This window comes from Heterodontus francisci, chromosome 47 (assembly GCF_036365525.1).
Source record: "Heterodontus francisci isolate sHetFra1 chromosome 47, sHetFra1.hap1, whole genome shotgun sequence".
Lineage (NCBI taxonomy): Eukaryota > Metazoa > Chordata > Chondrichthyes > Heterodontiformes > Heterodontidae > Heterodontus > Heterodontus francisci.
In genome coordinates, this window is record NC_090417.1 from 3372798 (window position 1) to 3388251 (window position 15454).

The window sequence follows — 15454 nt, forward strand, 5'->3', positions numbered from 1 at the left end:
GATTGATGACGGGAGCCAATCAGTACAAACCAGTGCAAACCTACCCTCCAACATTCACCATTTGACAATATTTGAATTTTCTGATGTGGGATGGTCAGGACCTAGGGCGGTGGGTTATAGGGGAGGATGTTTATTCTCGATCTAGTGCCAGGAATCTGGTTTCTACACCTACTGTAAAGGAATATTATTTGTATAAGTGTCTTTTTGTCCAGAGTACAACTTACCCAGTCACTCATTTCCACCCCGTGATTAGACGTAGCATTCAACTCCCCAGTGTTGTAAATATTCAGAAACCAGCACTATTCCAAACACAGCTAATAAACAGGAAATAAGTTTCGGCGTGGGGGCGGGGGGGGGGGGGGGGGAGGAACACTTTTTCAATAGTTTTTAAAATGACGTAGTTGGTGAGCAAATCTTACAATGTCCATCTTTACAACACGTTATCAGCTCTCCAATCCATTTAGCTTTGCATGCCATCAATTGTTTTTTTTTATAAAAGAGACTGATGTCATGAATTTGTTTTTAACCCACAAGAAGATTCCAGAAGCCTGCAATGGTGAAGGTTTCTGCCCCATTCACTTAACGTTTGAATGCACCTTACTTCCATGTATAGCCCATCAACTTGGAAATTAACTTTGAAACTGACCTAAATGTAATGTCAGAAATTTGGAGGGAATTAACAAGACGGATATAGACAATGTTGACTGTGGTGTTAGGTTCAAGTACTTGGTGTCAAATTTTACATTTTCCAAGTTGAAATTTACCCCAAGCTTGTGGGCAAGATTACAGGCACAGTAAAGTGGCTAGTCTGTTTAAAGAGAATCATCTTTTGCTCTCTGCTGACGTTGGATTCATGTCCCGTGCACTGGAAAATAGCAACTGCTGGGACTGCTCAATAAAGATAAAGGAGGAAACGTCTGTTGTGTTTGTTTTTCTGTTTTTGTACAGAAGCCACGTGCTGTGTTTGAGTAGGAGTTTAGTGTCAGGGGTGGTTTTATGTCTGTATAGATGGGGCATTCGTTCTGAGCCCAACGCAATGGCTGAATTTATACTGTGTTTCAGTTTTCGGTTATTTACTGAGTTTATTTGCTCCTGCTTCTCCAAAGTGTAGTTTGACACAGGCTGACAGCATTGTGAGTCCTCAGCCCCTAGCAGCCATTGTTGCTACCTGACCCAAAAAGAGCTATTGTACATGGGGCAGTGCACATATTCAGGCAGATCAGGAGCAGGGAGCCTGCATGATTTTTCTCCCCCCTGCCCAGTCATCAGTTTAAAAGATCTCTGGCCCCTCTCCCATCCCTCTGTCCATTCACCCCCACCATTGACAGCTGTGACTGCAGATGTCCAGACCCTAAGTCTGGAATTCTCTCCCGAAATGGCTCCCTGTCTCTGTCTCTGTCTGTCTCCCTGTCTCTGTCTCTGTCTGTCTCCCTGTCTCTCCTCTTTTTAAAAACCTATTTTTTGACAGTTTTTGGTTGCCTGTACTAATGTTTGTTTGTTTCTTTGATGTCTTTCATCTGATTATTTCTCTGTGGGATGTTTTACTCCATTTAAGGTGCTATATAAGTGGTAGTGCTTGTATATGATAACATAACAGCAACATTAATCCATATCTACAAGAGAGTACAAAAGAAATGGACCCCGTGCACATTGATCCAGGTGAAGCAGTAAAATGATTGACTGAATGATGAGCTATGATTGTCTGCCAGCAAATACCAGAGACCTGAAACATTCCATTATGAACTCTAATCACCCCAATTTGCCACATCCATTCATTACTGGGAGAGCTCTCTTTCCAATTCTTCCATTTACCAATCCAATATTGGCACTGGATTGTTCCAGTGTAATGGAGCAAGCATTTACATGAATGGACAGCTATAATACTGTGGTTACACAGTGGTTGTAAAAGGAGTGCAGTGTGAATAGAGTGTCAAAGTTGGGAATTTGGTGAGAGTGGGAATTCGGTGTAGATGACAAGGTTGCCTTTTGCCTCCAATACCTGTAGTGGTTTGACTTGGCTTGAGACAATAAGTATTTAAAATGTTTGTCCAGTGCGTTAGTGTTCAGGAAAAAAACCTAACTTACTAAAAGGTTGATGTAAATAATGTAAATAATCTAGACCAAGACCCAACCCTATTCTGCCATATCTCTGGACTGTTGTATGTGGGAGTTTGTGAACAGTGAGAATGTCCCAAGCAATAGCTATCTTCTTCTCCAATCTCTCTGGCTCTGACTCATTGAACTGGAGACACTCTGACACAAGAGGTATATCTAGACAGTTTACTTTGGACTTGGGGCACACTTTGGAGAGATGTCCAGGCTCAGAACTGGCTTGGTGTGGTCAAGAGTGCACAGAATATAGGGAATCCGGGTGAGATAGAAAGGATCTGCAGAAACAGACCTTATCCAAAAGGATTCAATAACAATGGGGTCCGATTGCATCCTTTGTGAGCAGGATCGAAAGTCCCACATGGTATGGTGCTAGGGTGAGGGACACCTCCTAAGTGGCTTGAAAGAATGTTGGAGAGGGAGGGGGGTAGGATCCAGTCACTGTTATCCAGATTGGGACCAACAACATTGGGAAGAATAGGCAAGAGGTCCTGTTTGGAGAGTACCAGGAACTAGGAGTTAAATTAAAGAACAGGACCTCAAGGGTTATAATCTCTGGATCATTACACGAGCCACATGCATGTTGGAACAAGGATAAGAATATTAGGGAGGTAAACATGTGGCTGGAGGAGTGGTGTAGGAAAGAGGGGTTCCATTTCATGGGGCACTGGCAGCAGTATTGGGGCAGGAAGAAACTGTACTGTGGGACATGCTCCATCTGAACCGGGCTGGGACGAGAGTCTTGGCGGAAAGGATAAAGTGGACAGTCGTAGGACTTTAAACCTGTAAATGAAGGCGGGGGGTGGAATGGACGAGAGTCTCAGGTGGAAAGGGTAGCAGAAATAAAAGTTCTAAAACAAACGAAAGTGGCAAGATCAGAGTAATAGTCTGAAATTGTGTTTAGGTACTCTGGGTAAAGGGAAAAGTAAAAGATGTAATTGAACCGGGAGAGAGAACTAAGAAAGGTGTGAGTAAAACACTAGAGTGGAAGCACATGTTAGAGTGTGAAATGTATTCATATTTCCACAGCACTTTCTTCACACTCATGGGGAGACTGACCAGGGGCTCCTGTTTTTGGAGAGACAGCCAGCAGTTTGTGGTGATTCACCACTCACGGCTTATGCCATCCTCGCTCCAGATTGCTGGGTTTTTCACACACCGGTAATGATGGTGCTGCAAACTTGCCATTCCCTTCAGCAATTTCTGGCCCGAGCTGACAGCCAGGGATTGGTCAACTATCATTTCAATTCTTCCTACACTAAACCAGCCCATTCCAGTCATTTCAAAAACAAAATCACTCTCTGCCTGGCTCCCCACTTGAATCTCCCCAATTCCGAATTCTCCAGCAGCTTCATTCAATAAAATCCATTTCTTTAAAAGTTTCACAGACAAGTGTTTGTGTGTGTTACAGAACGAGGAGATGTAACAATCAAGTCATATAAACCAGTAACTGCTCACTATCATCAATGAGAATATGACTCCAAGCTCCTCTCCCTCCAAAAGAAAATGCATTTTCTTTTAAATCTAATCCTGAGGACAGAGACCTTTTAAAGTAACCAGTGTGTAAGCAGGATGTGGAGACAGTGGCTGTATTCATCGTGTCAGAGGGGGCTGTGCACTTAATGTCCTTAAATTACACATTCATTGTGTCAACTTGGAACAGTGCAATTACCAGCCTGCGTGAATCACAGATGGGAATGACCATTACCTAATGTGGAGAATTCGCAGTAAAGCCAAGAATTCAAGCTTCTCTCCCCAGGTTTCTATTTTAAATCATGATCTTTAGACCTAATGAAAAACATCATTAAGCCATGGCAGGAATACAGTCAACTTGACTTCTCCAAATTCTTCTGCACAGCTTCTGTTCCTAAGTCCAGTAAGGTAAGGTGCCAATACCAAGAAATAGGTCCGAAGAATTTCTCACTGTCCACTGTATCGAAACGCCTCATAATGTTGAACAGCTCAATTTAAATCTTCCCTTAACCACCTCTACTCAAAGGAGAGCAATCCAAGTTTTGCCTTCTCTTCACATAACTGATACAAGGCTATGGGGAGGGAGCATGGCAGCAGGATTAGTTTGGGATTGATACAGGGCTATGGGGAGGGAGCATGGCAGCAGGATTAGTTTGGGATTGATAACAGGGTATGGGAAGAGAGTGGGCAGTGGGATTAGTTTGGGATTGATACAGGGCTATGGAGCGAGCGGGGCAGTGAGATGGGATTGGTTTTCACGTATAGAGAGTGGCGAGGGTTGTAGGACTGGAGGAGGTTACTGGTCTAGGGTGGGATGAGGCCAGGATGGGATTTGAAGAGGAGGATGAGAATTTGAAAGTGCTGTGTTGGTGACCCAGGAGCTCAGTGAGCACAGGGGTGATGGGTGAATGGGACTTGACGCGAGTTAGGACACAGACAGTTGAGTTTTGGATATTTATGGTAGGTGGACCGGCCAGGAGAGTGTTGGAATAGTTGAGTCCAGAGCTAACAATAGCATGGATGAGTGTTTCAGAAGCAGATGGGCTGAGGTTGGGGAGGAGAGGCACACAGTGCTGTGAAACTGTATCCTAGCATGTGTCAACAGGAGTGGAGAACACTGGGGTGAGCAACAATATTAGCTAGTATTGACCATGACAGCAATCTTCAAACATTCTAGAGCTCTTCACAAGTGCAATATGCAACACAGAAGGAAAATGAATCAAAGGCCTGTTTGTCATGCATGCTACTTGCTCCTGCCGAACAATCTTCTCCTTTAATCAAGCTGTCTGATGTTGGTGTGACTGATCAGGAATGTTTTATGTGGCTCTCAGCTGAGGACCTTTTACTCTGAAAAGGCTTCCTGCTGCAAGGAGCAACTCCGGAGACATGAAAGCAGAGCATCAGGACAGACTGCCAGCCACTTCAACCAAAAGCATCGAAGCCAGACCAAGGACGAGTATTTCTACTCATTATCTTTATTGAAGCTGAACAAAAGCTCACGTGACATAACCCTCCTCAGGACACTCCCATACCTTTTGCTGCCAATTATGTATATTTGAAGTGTAGTCATTGCTGTAATGTAGGAAATCCAGCAGCCAATTTGCACACGGCAAGTTTCCAGAAACAGAAATCCCCAGATCATCTGTTTGAGCGATATTGACTGAGGGCTCTGGATTACCCTCCCTACGCCTTTCCACCTCACTTTCCCCCTTTAGGACACTCCTTAAAACCTACCTCTTTGACCAAGCTTATAGTCATCTGACCTAATATCTCCTTATGTGACTCGGGGTGAGACTTTGTTTTATAATGCTCCTGTGAAGCACATTGGGATGTTCTATTTAGATAGCTCCTTTCACTTACTGAAAGTTGTTGTTGGTAAATATTGGCCCAGGACACTGGGGAGAACTCTATTGCTCATCTTTGATAGGATGACATGGGATAAATACAGTGAAGCTCCACTAGTTCCATTGCCTTGGGAGTGTTCTTTGGGACAGGGTAGATTGACCTAAAGCATGTATTGTTCAGGGAGGAGCTTTGTTTGAAGCAAACTATTGCTTATTGCTTCCTCTTCACTTTACAATTTGAATGGTAATGCCCCAAAGACACTCCAATTCAATCAGTTTGCTCAGTGTCACCTTGAATACCCAGACAATTCTGAACAATGTTTACTTGACGCTGTTGCTGTGGTGTTGGAAGGCCAGCTAAATTAACCCATAGTTTCCCTGTTTCCCAGTCAGCAGAATGCTGTAGGCTGCAGCAGGAAGATAACAATGGACTGTTTAGGTGGGTAGAACGGTGTTAAACAGAATTTAATCCGGAGAAGTGGGAGGTAATGTATTTAGGGAGGGCAAGCATAGCAAGGGAATACACAATAACTGGTAGGTGTCTGAGATCTGTAGCGGAACAGAGGGACGGACCTTGGAGTGCATGTCCACAGATCCCAGAAGGTCTGACTATTGTGGGGTCTATAGTATATTCCCAGCAGTGTGATCATCCCATTTTCTTCCTCAGTTCAACCCATATGGCCTCATTGATGATCCTTCTAGCATATCATCCCTCCTCACAGCTGGAATTGTTTCTTAAAGCAATATTGTTTCCCCCTTCCTTTTTATTCCCTGTCTGTCCTGCCTGATGTTAAGCTGATTTTCCAGCCCTCCTTTTAAGCTATGTTTCAGTAATAGCTATGAAATCATATTTCAAAGTGTATACCAGTGCCTTCAGCTCATTAACACCTCGTCATAGAGTCATTACCATACAGAAGGAGGCCATTTGGCCCATCGAGTCCACGCTGGCTCTCTATATAGCAATCCAGTCAGTCCCATTCCCCCGCTCTATCCCCGTAGTCCTGCCAGTTTATTTCCCTAAAGTGCCCATCCAATTTCCTTTTGAAATGATTCATCGTCTCTGCTTCCACCAGGTCATTACCACTCACTGTGTAAAAAAAAATTCTACCTCACATCCTCCCTGCATCTTTTGCCCAAGTATGGACCTCGTAACATCAGCTATTGGGAGCAGCTTTTCTTTGTCTACCTTACCGAAAGCTGTCATAATCTTGTACACCTCTATGAAATCTCCCCTCAATCTCCTTTGCTCCCCAGTTCTCCACCTAACCTTGTCGCTAAATTGCCCCATCCCTGGAACCATTCTGGTAAATCTCCTCTGCACCCTCTCCAAGGACCCTCACATCCTTCCTGAAATGTGGTGACCAGAATTGGACACAGTACTCCAGTTGGGACCTAACCAGAGCTTTATAAAGGTTCAGCATATCTTCCCTGCTTTTGTACTCAATGCCTCTATTTATGAAGCCCAAGATCCTATATGCTTTACCAACCACTCTCTCAATATATCCTGCCATCTTCAAAGATCAGTGCACATGCACCCTCAGGTCCCTCTGTTCCTGCACACTTTTTAGAACTGTGCCATTAAGTATATATTTTCTCTCGTTATTCCTTCTATCAAAATTCATCGCCTCACACTTATCAGTATGAAATTCTATCGGCAACCTTTCTGCCCATTCTGCTGGACTATCCATGTATCGTTGCAGGTAGTTCAAACCATCCTCACTGTTTGCATACTGCTAAGTTTGGTATCATTGGCAAATTTTGAAATGTTACTATATATTCTGAATAAAAGTTATTTTTTTATATGTGGGGGGATATATATTCCAGGAGATGATTGTGGAAATCACTCCTACTGCTTTCTGTCATTAGCAATGCTGAGGTTGAGATGTAATCAGACAATAATATTGAAAGCCTGAGAAGCTTCACTAGAGCAGGAAGCTGATTGCAGTGGTTGAATAGATTGCACTTCGAGACACTTCATTCCTTTTGCATTGAACAAAGATCATCTGCATCCCTGAAACAATCAGTCTGCTCGACACATGAGTGGACTCCATAGATTAACATGCAATGAGGCCTGGGTGAAAGTTAAACAACAGACTGAGGTGAACAGTTGCTTGCAAACCAACATCAAGATATAGCGAGTCTCTGTCTTGATGTAGTATTTGGGTGTGTATATCTCTCTATATTTATTTAAGTACTTTTAGATTTGCATCTTCTAACATTTTGAGATGCAGTATATGAGTAATTTTCAGACATGACTTGAGTGTTGCTTGCTTGGGAGGAACAACAACAACTTCTATTTATATAGAGCCTTCAATGTAATAAAATGTCTCAAGGCGCCTTACAGGAACATCATAAAACAGAGTATGATACTATGGAGGGATTTGAAAACAAGGATGACAGTTTTAAAATCCAGATGTTGCTTGACTGGGAGTAGGTCAGTGATAGGGGAACGAGACTTGGTGTGAGTTAAGACATGGGCAGCAGAGTTTTGGATGACCTGAAGTGTCTTTGGACCTGTGGTTCCCAACACACTGAACTACTTGTCTCCTGTCCTGGGTCTGTTGTAAATTGATTGATCAAGGTCAATCACTATGAATAGTGAGATCATGTATCTCTCAACTACCAGCTTGGTTCTTGGTCTTTTGTTGTCCAGTAACTCCTATATTCCCATTTCTACACCTCACAGATGGCCACTAACTGAACAAATTTCAGGTGAGATTTCTAGCTGGCACTAACTTGTGTCGAATACACACAATCAATTAGAACCAGCATGTTGTATCTGTCAAGTGGGCCACACAAAAAAGTATGAGAGAGTGACTTGGAACCCATTAGTCTAATATGCGTTGTGGGGAAGTTACTAGAATCTGTTAGTAGAGACAGAGTAACTGAGCACTTGGACAAATATGAACTAATCAGAGAGGGCCAGCATGGATTTGTAAAGGGTAAGCCATGTCTAACTACGTTGAATTTATTGAGGAGATAACTCACGTGGTAGATAAGGGAATGTAAATGGATATCATTGAATTGACTTCCAGAAGGCATTTATAAGGTTATACATGAGAAAAAAACACATTGCTTTTCGAAAGTGCCTTTCGTGTCCAAAGGATGTCCCAAAGATCTTTACAGGTCAATGAAGTACTTTTTGAAGTGCAATCACGGTTGTAATTTGTACACAGCAAGCTCCCACAAGTGATAATGCCCAGGTCATGTTTTTAGTCGTGTTAGTTAAAGGATAAATATTAGCCAGGACATTGGGGTGAACTTCTCTTCCCTTTTTCAAATCGTACCAGGAGATCTTTTACATTCACCTGAGAGGGCAGATGGAGCCTCGGTTTTAATATTTAATTGGAAAGATGGCACCTCCAACAGTGCAGCACTCCCTCAGTACTGGGTATTGGCGTTAATAATCCATGGGATACACACAGAACCAGAGCTCGAACATCCTAACAGAAACTGTCTTAGCCCTTTCAAAATGAGCCTTCAGCCAGCTTTCTGTTCCTCATTGGAGATGGAATACTGGTGTTGGCATTGAGGAAAGCCATGGAAAACCAAGAATAGTTGTGCAGCTTTGGGCTGGTAGGCACAGGAGGTGAGATAGAGCAATGGGAGTTGAAATGTAGGAAGATTTGGAACTGAACCCGATACCCAGGGATAACGTACAGAGTTCCCATCGATCCTCAGCGCTCTGCTGTCACTGCCTCAGCTCTGATAGGCAAGCTGATGCACAGAAGCAGGATTGTACATGCAATATTTAGGTTTGGTTCAGTATGCTGGACATTACATTTTGTCCACAGCAGATTGTATTCTAATGCAAGGACGGAGAGGTGTGAGAGCAGCTCTGCAATCTGAAAATGCTGGTGTGGGTGTCATTGTGCTCAACTGGTAATCTCTCATAGCGGAACAGAAGGGATTCTGTGATGGCCTCAGCACCCAGAAATGGGAAGTGAAAAAATATTCCTCATTCAAATTTGTGACTCTCGTTGGGAAATGTGCAGATGTGGATATTGGATGGACAGTATTCAGAACATAAGAAATAGGAGCAGGAGTTAAACCATTCAGCCCATCGAGCCTGCTCCACCATTCAGTTTGATCATGGCTGATCTTGGGCTTCAACTTCACCTTCACTTTCCTGTCTGTTCTCCATATCCCATGATTTCATGAGAGACCAAATATCTGTCTCAGCCTTAAACATATTTAACGATGGAGTATCCACTACCCTTTGGGGTATCCAATTCCAAAGATTTGCAACCCTTTGAGTGAACAAATTTCTCTTTGTCTCTTCTAAATGATCAGCCCCTTATCCTGAAACTGTGTCCTCGATTTCCCCAGCCAGCACAAACAACCTCTCAGTGTCTACCCTGCCAAGCCCCTCCAGAAGCTTGTGTTTCAATGCGATCACCTCTCATTCTTCTAAACTCCAGAGACTGCAGGCCCAATTTACCCAGCCTTGCATCATAGGACAACCCTCTCATCCCAGGGAACAGTCTAGTGAACCTTCGCTGTACCACCTCCAAAGCAAGTATACCCTTCCTTTAAATATGGAGACCAAAACTGCACACAGTATTCTAGGTGTGGTCTCACCAAAACCCTGTATAATTGAGCAAGAGGTCTTTATGTTTGTACTCCAATCCCCTTGTAATAAAGGCCAACATGTCATTTTCCTTCAGCCTCTCTGTGTTGTCTTTATAGCTTGCATTACCACCTAACTTTGTATTATCAGCCATTACTCTCTGTCTCTGTCCAAGACATTAATACAGATTGTAAATAGCTGAGGCCCCAGCACTGATCCTTGCGGCACTCCACTATTCACAGCCTGCCAACTTGAAAATGCTCTGTTTAAGCTGACTCTTTGCTTCCTGTCTGTTAACCAAACATCTATCTATGCGAATATATCACCCCCAACTCCAAGAGTCCTTATCTTGCCTATTAACCTTTTGTGGCAACTTATCAAATGCCCTTTTGGAAATTCAGGTATACTATATCTACTGGTTCCCCATTATCTACCCTACTAGTTACATCCTCAAAATAAACTCCAATAAATTTGTCAAACACAATTTTCCTTTCATAAAACCATGTTGACGTTTCCTGATCATTCTCTGATTTCCGAAGTGCATTGTTAAGACTTCCTTAATACAGATTCCAGCATTTTCCCAAAGACTGATGTGTTGAGGTTGAGGTATCAGCCTTGGCTCAGTGGGTACCCCTCTTGCTGCTGAGTCAGAAGATTTCGGGTTCAAGTCCCACTCCAGGACTTGAGTACAAAATTCCAGGCTGACACTCCAGTGCAATACCGAGTCAGTGCTGCACTGCTGGAGGTGCAGTCTTTTAGTTGAGACATTAAACCCTGTCTGCCCTCTCAGGTGGAGGTAAAAGATCCCATGGCACTATTTCAAAGAGCAGGTGTGTTCTCCCCAGTGACCTGACCAATATTTATCGCTCAATCACAATAAACAGTTTATCTGGTCATTACCACATTGCTGTTTGTGCGAGCTTGCTGTGCATAAATTGACTGCCGTGTTTCCTACATTACAACAGTGACAACAGTTCAAAAGTGAAAGACGCTGGAGAAATGTGAGTCTTTTGTTTTTGCCTCCTGAAAGACCTCGTTTCGATTGACCAATGAAGAATGAGCAGTTGCATGAGATACAGCAGGAAAATTGGGATCTGTGAAATCTGATGGGAGTGAGGGAAAAGAAAATTGCCATGATAATTAAGTGTAAAGAGAAACACCAACTGTATTTGAGATTTTTTTTTCTGTATTTTATTAATTTGAAAACATCAATGCTAAAAAGATAATTAGGCAATACACTGACCAAACGGGCATCTCCAACACATGACATAGCAAGATGTAATCTCAGCCTGAGGATCTAGAGTTAGGCTCATGTGAATCATTTCATTAAAATTTAACAATGATGTACTTTAAAGTGTGAATGATTATAATCGATATTTCTGTGGGGTGAAAGCTAATTCAGCACTATTTTCATCTATATTAATGACACATTCTGATTGTATCTGCTGGTCCAGAGAGATTCTCAGCTGGATTGTTGTGACAATGTGATTTATTTGTGTGCTTTGCTCAATGTGGGTGCCCTCAATACACGGAGTTTCTTTGGTTCTTTTTGCTTGTTTGACAGGCGATGAATGTGTTTGTTCATTTTGGCTAACTTCATTGAAGATATGGTGTTAGTGCTGACCAGTGTTCCTAATGGAGACTGCAGTTGTGATCATCTAATTCTTCTCCTCATCTGTATGTTCATCGTGAGGTGACTGGTGCAATACTAAAACAAAAATTCACATTATATATAAAATCCCATCTTGAACCCCTCGATTAGATTCCAGCCTGTAACTGTTGTTCTGTATATAAACCCCACCCCCCCGACCCCCTGATTTAGATTTCCGTCTGTAACTCACTCCTAAGTGCTCTTACAATGCTGTCTGCACAGGTTATGAAAGGTGTCTTCACCATGTTCTTGGCTTGCACGTTCCAATAAGGACAGTAGTTATTGCATTACCCCCGTGACCCATGGTGCCCTTAATTCCAGGGAGCATTTGGAAATCATAGATTAGATACATGCAGGCAAGCTGGAGGTTTGGAATATTAATAATACCATTTCCTGGATCTGTCAGGAGTGTTAACTGATATCTGCAGTAACACTGCAATTAGGGATGGGCAACAAATGCTGGCTTTGCCCATGTGTCATGAAATGAATAATAAAAAATGCATTGAAGGAAGAGATTTACAACCTGGCTTCAAACTGGGACCTCCTTTCTTTCTCCACTGATATCTGGTGTGACAGGGATCCCATCTCTTCAGGTTTCAGATCACATTTACTGAGAGAGCTTTCTGGTGCCGCAATGACCTTCCTATAATGTCCAGCACACAACCAACTGTGGATAACTTTTCCATCAATCTCATCTTTTCACAAACCTTTTCTATCGCCTTAACCCACTTGAGGTGTCCTCTTAATGTCTTGTAATCTTGAACTTACAAAACCTTCTCGTTTTCCCCAATCATAGTATGCTTATTCCACTTGCAGCTTCCTTCGGTCTACAACTCAGTGGGAAACCCTACCCACGTCCATTCATTCTGAGAAATTTCTCTTTACTTCCTTCGAATCAGCTTTTAATCTAATTGGCTACTGTTCCACTCATCCCATAACTCTTAATCTGCTCCAATAGACTTCAGTTCAAGGTTTTCTGAAAGTCCATGTGCACCACATCCACTAAATTTCCCCAAATACTATATCTGTCACCTCATGAAAGAACTCTATCAGGTTGGCAAAGCACCATCATTCTCTCTGAAAAACGTGATTCTAATTATTTTTTCTTCATCTAGATATCTAGTCATTTCATCTTTAATAATTCCATCATTTTTCCTCCAATGGATGTTAAACTAACTGTCCTTTTAATTACCCAGGTTAGCTCTGTCTCTCTTTTGTAATTGGGTGATACATTCCCCAGTCTCTCTCACTCAATAGAAACCTGAAATATAATTTCCAGAGGTTCCCCTAGTTATTTGCTTCAGGCTTTCTGAATGTATCCCATCAGATCTTGGCACTTTGTTCTCCTTGAGCGTATTTAACTTTCAGCTTCTGCCTGCTATAGCCTGACAATGGAGTAAAATTCCCAGCACATAATGATTACTTCCTAGTGCTCCTCGTGAGTGTCTGTTTCATCCCACCATCGTGAGCCAGAGACAATCTGAAAGAGAAGTGAGAAAGATGGATGAGAGGGTTTGACAAAATATGCATTTCTGTAAAAGGTGTCGCTATGGGTACCCGCATGGGTCCTAGTTATGCCTGTCTTTTTGTGGGATATGTCGAGCATTCTTTGTTCCAGTCCTACTCAGGCCCCCTCCCCCAACTCTTTTTCCGGTACATTGATGACTGTATCAGTGCTGTTTCCTGCTCCCGCCCCGAACTGGAAAACTTTATCAACTTTGCTTCCAATTTCCACCCTTCTCTCACCTTTGCATGGTCCATCTCCGACACTTCCCTTCCCTTCCTCAACTTCTCTGTCTCCATCTCTGGGGATAGGTTGTCTACCAATATCCATTATAAGCCCACTGACTCCCACAGCTACCTCGACTACACTTCTTCACACCCTACCTCCTGTAAGGACTCCATTCCATTCTCCCAGTTTCTCCGTCTCCAACGCATCTGCTCTGATGATGCTACCTTCCATGACGGTGCTTCTGATATGACCTCCTTTTTCCTCAACCGAGGATTTCCCCCCACTGTGGTTGACAGGGCCCTCAACCGTGTCCGACCCATTCCCCGCACCTCTACCCTCACCCCTTCCCCTCCCTCCCAGAACCGTGACAGGGTTCCCCTTGTCCTCACTTTTCATCCCACCAGCCTCCATATCCAAAGGATCATCCTCCGCCATTTTCGCCACCTCCAGCGTGATGCCACTACCAGTCGCATCTTCCCCTCCCTTCCCCTGTCAGCATTCCGAAGGGATCGTTCCCTCCGCGACAACCTGGTCCACTCCTCCATTACCCCCACCACCTCGTCCCCTTCCCATGGCACCTTCCCCTGCAATCGCAGGAGGTGTAACACCTGCCCATTTACCCCCTCTCTCCTCACTATCTCAGGCCCTAAACGCTCCTTTCAGGTGAAGCAGCGATTTACTTGTACTTCTTTCAATGTAGTATATACTGTATTCGCTGTTCACAATGTGGTCTCCTCTACATTCGGGAGACCAAGCGCAGACTGGGTGACCGCTTTGCGGAACATCTCCGCTCAGTCCGCAAGCAGGACCCTGAGCTTCCGGTTGCTTGCCATTTCAACACTCCCCCCTGCTCTCATGCTCACATCTCTGTCCTGGGATTGCTGCAGTGTTCCAGTGAACATCAACGCAAGCTCGAGGAACAGCATCTCATCTACCAATTAGGCACACTACAGCCTGCCGGACTGAACATTGAGTTCAATAATTTCAGAGCATGACAGGCCCCCATTTTACTTTCATTTTTAGTTTTTTTTTCTTTTTACATTCTTTTTTACATTTTTTACAATCTTTTTTTTTGCATTTATTTCATTTCATCTTAGTTGGTTCAGTTTGCTTACTCACTTTCTTTCAGGTTTGCACTTGCTGCTGTTCAATATTCAGTGTATTAACACCTAATCTGTACTAATGCTTTGTCTTTCAACACACCATTAACATATTGTTTGCCTTTGCTCCGTGACCTTTTGGTCAGCTATGTGGCCTGGTCCAATCTAGACCTCCTTTGTTATCTCTTGCCCCACCACCACCTCACTTGCTTATAACCTGTGACTTTTCTAATATTTGTCAGTTCCGATAAGCGTCACTGACCCGAAACGTTAACTCTGCTTCTCTTTCCACAGATGCTGCCAGACCTGCTGAGTGGTTCCAGCATTTCTTGTTTTTATTTCAGATTTCCAGCATCCGCAGTATTTTGCTTGCATTTCTGTCTGTTGATTTGGAGACTGTTTCTTTCAAACTTAGTCGTTGGCTGGGAATTTCAGCTGCAGCACTCCGGGCTAGCTGCACAAATCCCCAAAGTCACTCACCCCAGTTGGCGATCTTTCCACCATTCGTTTTAATCATCGGCTGCGGCTGCTCAGATTCCCCAGATGTGCTCCAGGTGTTGCCCAGGAGTGGTGAACCAGAAAATCCCAGCTGTTAAACAAGTTAACAGCTAGAAACTTTTACCAGGCTTCCCCTGAGACAATGCTGTGATGGTTGACTCACTAGTAACTGGTCTGACACAGCGCCTAGTACACAATTTTCAAATGGCCATTGATTTTGGGTTTGGTTTAGTGTCTATTTATCAGTCATTGTATCTTACGACACAGGAGGCCTGTAAATTCCTCCTTCTCAATTATATCTCCAATTCCCTTTTGAATCTAATTTTTGAAAATCTGTATATTTGCATGTCTAAATGACTGTTCCTCCACCTCAATGAGAACTATGTCTGTAGGATATGTTTAATTCTGCTTTCCCCAAATTGAACGACTCATATTTTTGACAATCTACTTCTCAGTCTTCTTTGGATTGTTCAACTT